The sequence below is a fragment of the Muntiacus reevesi genome, chromosome X, assembly GCF_963930625.1.
Source record: "Muntiacus reevesi chromosome X, mMunRee1.1, whole genome shotgun sequence".
Classification (NCBI taxonomy): domain Eukaryota; kingdom Metazoa; phylum Chordata; class Mammalia; order Artiodactyla; family Cervidae; genus Muntiacus; species Muntiacus reevesi.
Window position 1 is genome coordinate 146,166,888 of NC_089271.1, and position 4,202 is coordinate 146,171,089.

At 58.4% G+C, this 4,202-nt stretch overlaps 1 pseudogene; it reads left to right on the forward strand.

Annotated features, from left to right (window-relative positions):
* LOC136153267 (mRNA decay activator protein ZFP36L2 pseudogene) lies at positions 1-2,139 on the forward strand (annotated as a pseudogene).
* The last annotated feature ends 2,063 nt before the right edge of the window (positions 2,140-4,202 follow it).

Genomic DNA, 4,202 nt, shown 5'->3' on the forward strand with positions numbered 1-4,202 from the left:
CCAGTTCACGCTGCTGCCCACGCTCCCTCTTTTCTCGCCCCCCAGCAAACTTTCGGTCCCTCCCTCGCCCCTCGCCCCTTACTCGTCGTGGCTCGGCCGGCCGCGCCGCCCCGAGGGCTCCTCCAGATCTGCCAGTCTGCAGCTCGGACCATTAGAGGATCCAGAAACATGTCGACCACACTTCTGTCCGCCTTCTACGATATTGACTTCTTGTGCAAGACGGAGAAATCCCTGGCCAACCTCAGTCTGAACAACATGCTGGACAAGAAGGCAGTGTGGACACCCGTGGCCACCACCCCCAGCTCAGGCTTCACGCCGGGCTTCCTCCGACGGCACTTGGCCAGCAACTGCAGGCTGTCACCCACCCCGCGCCTAGCCCCGGCAGTTGCTCGCCCAAGTTCCCGGGCGCGGCTAACGGTAGCGCGACGCCCGGCGGCTCGGCCTCCTACGGCACCCTCAAGGAGCCGTCGGGGGGCGGCGGCACCGCCCTGCTGAACAAGGAGAACAAATTCCGGGACCGCTCGTTCAGCGAGAATGGGGAGCGCAGCCAGCACCTCCTGCACCTGCAGCAACAGCAGAAGGGGGGCGGCGGCTCCCAGATCAATTCGACGCGCTACAAAACTGAGCTGTGCCGACCCTTCGAGGAGAGTGGCAACTGCAAGTACGCGAGAAGTGCCAGTTCGCGCAAGGCTTCCACGAGCTGCGCAGCCTGACGCGACACCCCAAGTACAAGACCGAGCTGTGCCGCACCTTCCACACCGTCGGCTTCTGCCCCTATGGGCCGCGCTGCCACTTCATCCACAACGCTGATGAGCGGCGACCCGCGCGTCCGGGGGCGCCTCCGGGGACTTGCGCGCCTTCGGCGCCCGCGACACGCTGCACCTAGGCTTCCCACGGGAACCGCGGCCCAAGCTGCACCATAGCCTCAGCTTCTCGGGCTTCCCGTCGGGCCACCACCAGCCTCCTGGGGGCCTAGAGTCGCCCCTGCTCCTAGACAGCCCCACGTCGCGCACGCCGCCGCCGCCCTCCTGCTCCTCAGCCTCGTCTTGCTCGTCGTCCGCTTAGTCCTGCTCCTCGGCCTCGGCAGCCTCCACGCCCTCCGGCGCCCCGACGTGCTGCGCCTGCGCTGCTGTTCGGCACCGGGGGCGCCGAGGACCTGCTCGCCCCCGGCGCTCCCTGCGCAACCTGCTCGTCGGCCTCCTGCGCCAACCACGCCTTCGCCTTCGGCCCGGAGCTCAGCAGCCTCATCACACCGCTCGCCATCCAGACCCACAACTTCGCCGCCGTGGCTGCCGCCGCCTCCTATCGCAGCCAGCAGCGTCAGCAGCAGGGCCTGGTGCCCCCCGCGCAGCCCCCGGCGCCGCCCAGGGCGCCCCTCCCTGCCAGCGCCGCCGCGCCGCCCTCGCCGCCCTTCAGCTTCCAGCTGCTACGCCGCCTGTCGAGTCGCTGGTGTTCGACGCGCCCCCCAGCCCCCCAGACTCGCTGTCGGACCGCGACAGCTACTTGAGCAGCTCCCTGAGCTCGGGCAACCTCAACGGCTCTGAGTCCCCCGTCCTTGACCCGGGTCGCCGCCTGCCCATCTTCAGCCGCCTCTCCATCTCTGACGACTGAGGCAAGAGGGCGCCAGTGAGGAGGAGGAAGGGAAGGCCGTTCTGGGGGTGTTGGAGGGCGCCCCTGCTTAGGGGCAGGGGGGCACAGGAGTGTGGGGGGTAACATCGGCCACAAGCAGACTGCAGGCTGTGTCGAGCACTTGGACTCGAACTTGAGTGCCGGGAGGGGCCCCCACCCCTCCCCTTTCGGTTCTCTCTTCGTTTTTTGTTTTATTATTATTATTATTATTATTATTATTACGAAGTTTCATTCTTGTTGAGCAGGAAAAAAGCCAAGGAACTTTTTTTATTGATGAACAAGACTCACAACAGAGCAGCTGTGATGCAAACAGAACAAAAAACCAAACAACAAACTTTTTTTAGGTCTCCGATGAGTTTGGGATTTTAGGAAAAATCAACCCAGCACCAGCAGCTATCAACCACCATTCCATATCTTCACTTGAAAAGCGTTAGTTACAGGGCAGTGCACGACGCCCGCCGCCGGGAGTCCGGACCCGGCTGCCCGCGGCTCCTTCCCTCCGCGCCCTCAGACCGGGAACAAAGTTGCCGAGAGTCAGGCGACCGAGGGCGCAGCCGGGGCCGCTCTGGCCGCTCCGCGCGCGCCGATGGGGGGAGGCGGCGGCGGCGGAGCGCACGGTGGCGGCCGGGGCGGCGGCGGGGCGGCCCGAGGGGATGCAGCAGCAGGCGGGGGGCTCGGCGGAGCGCAGTAGACTGAGCTCCGGCGCGGCGGAGACGGAGACCGAGGCGATTCAGCTCCGGAGCGCCCAGACCTGAGCCAGTCCTCAGACGGCGGCCGCGGTGCCGGAGTGCTTTCCGGAGACCCCGAGAGGAGGGGGCGGCCCTGCGCCCGGAGGAGCAGGAGGCCCGCGCGCCCCAGCCTCCCCCCTCACCGCGGCTCGAACTCCCTAAAAATAACTCAGGCCCAAGAGGGCCGGGAGGAGCCGCCGCCGTCCCCGAGAGGAGTCGGGGAGGCGTGTCGAACCAGGGCCCGGAGGGAGCCTTCCCGACCGCGCGGCGCGGAGGAAGCGAGAGCTCCCGGCTGCCGGGCGCCTCGGGGACCCTCGGGCCTCACGCCCCCCGCCCCGCCGCGCGCCCCGGGCCCCGCCGCCCGGCCGCCGCCGCGGTTTGGCTGGTTGGCCCGAGGCGGAGCGCTCAGGGCGGAGGCGGCGGCGGCGGCGGCGCTGGGCCGGGAGGAGGCGGCCGAGGGCGCGGAGCGGCCCCGCCCGGGCCGCGGGGGGAGATGGCGTCCTACGTGGATAACAGCTTCCGCCAGGCGGTGATGAAGAACCCCGCCGAAAGGACCCCCCAGAATCTGGAAATAGTGTATTCCTACTTACACGGGATGGAAGCCTTGTCCAACCTGAGAGAGCATCAGCTTAGGTTGATGTGTGAAACTCTGAGATACGAAAGACATGAAGCCAATGAAGTTTTGTACTATCCTGATGATATTGGGACCTGCTGGTACATCCTTCTCTCTGGTTCCGTGTTCATCAAGGAATCCATGTTTCTTCCATGAAGCAGTGTGATACCCAATGCACAGAGCAGTGTGGTTCTCTAGAGAGGGAGCTCGTGGCTGGGTCAAGTTGGGAATTCGGTTGCTATAACTACAGCTGCACAGGTGAGCTGTGCATAAAAGTCAGGCTTCTGTGGTCCTTGGAATACCAGCGATGGTGGTGTCCTAACAGAGTAAGTAGTCTTCAAGGGAAGCGTTCTGACGTATATGTATGTAAAGTTGATGTTCTGTCGCCTCTGATGTGTAAAGTCTTCAGTCAGGGGGCTTGTCAGCTAGGACCTTTGCATAAATAAGTATATGATGTCACCCTGAAAGTCTGTGTTGGCAGTGATGTTTGGATTTCTCTTTCAAAAGTAGATACTATACTTCATAAAAGTTTCAGAGTCTGATATGTGTCAATGAAATACAACAATGAAATGCAACATTGTTTTCTCCCTAAAATGTTGGAATTGTTTACTGCTATAAGGACCCCTTGTGTGTGCACAGTTGTTGGGGAAGGGTTGATTTGGAGGGGTGTGTGAATTACTGCTCCATCTGTATGAATTCATGGTGTCTTAAAACACAGAGCAACTCAATTTGGTTTTGTGTAAAGAAATACAGTTTCAGTGTTGGGAACTCTGAGAGAAAATGGTAAGAGCAAGGCTATTGCTAAGAGAGAAGTTGATAGATAAGCAAATTATACTTCATAAAACAGGAATGTCGTTATTAAAATTCAATTTCTAATTAATCACAGTCCAGGGACCCTCTGTTTTATTTTACTATGACTATAAAATTACTATGACTGTAAACTTGCATGTATGAAATATAGGTATCTATTATATTTATATATAATAGACAGCAAAGCTGTATATTTCAGTGTTAAAGAAAATGACTTTATGCTATACTATGGACCACATTTTATTTTTCAGATGTGCTAAAAATTGTTTAAAAGTACTTCAAGAATTAAGAAATAGTTAAAATAAATTTAAATATAACTTAGACATGTATATCACTGCCTTTTTATGTTAAAATTTAATTAAGTATAATGTGGGTTTAAAAACTATATGCTTAATATTTATTACTGATTAGAATATTGAAAT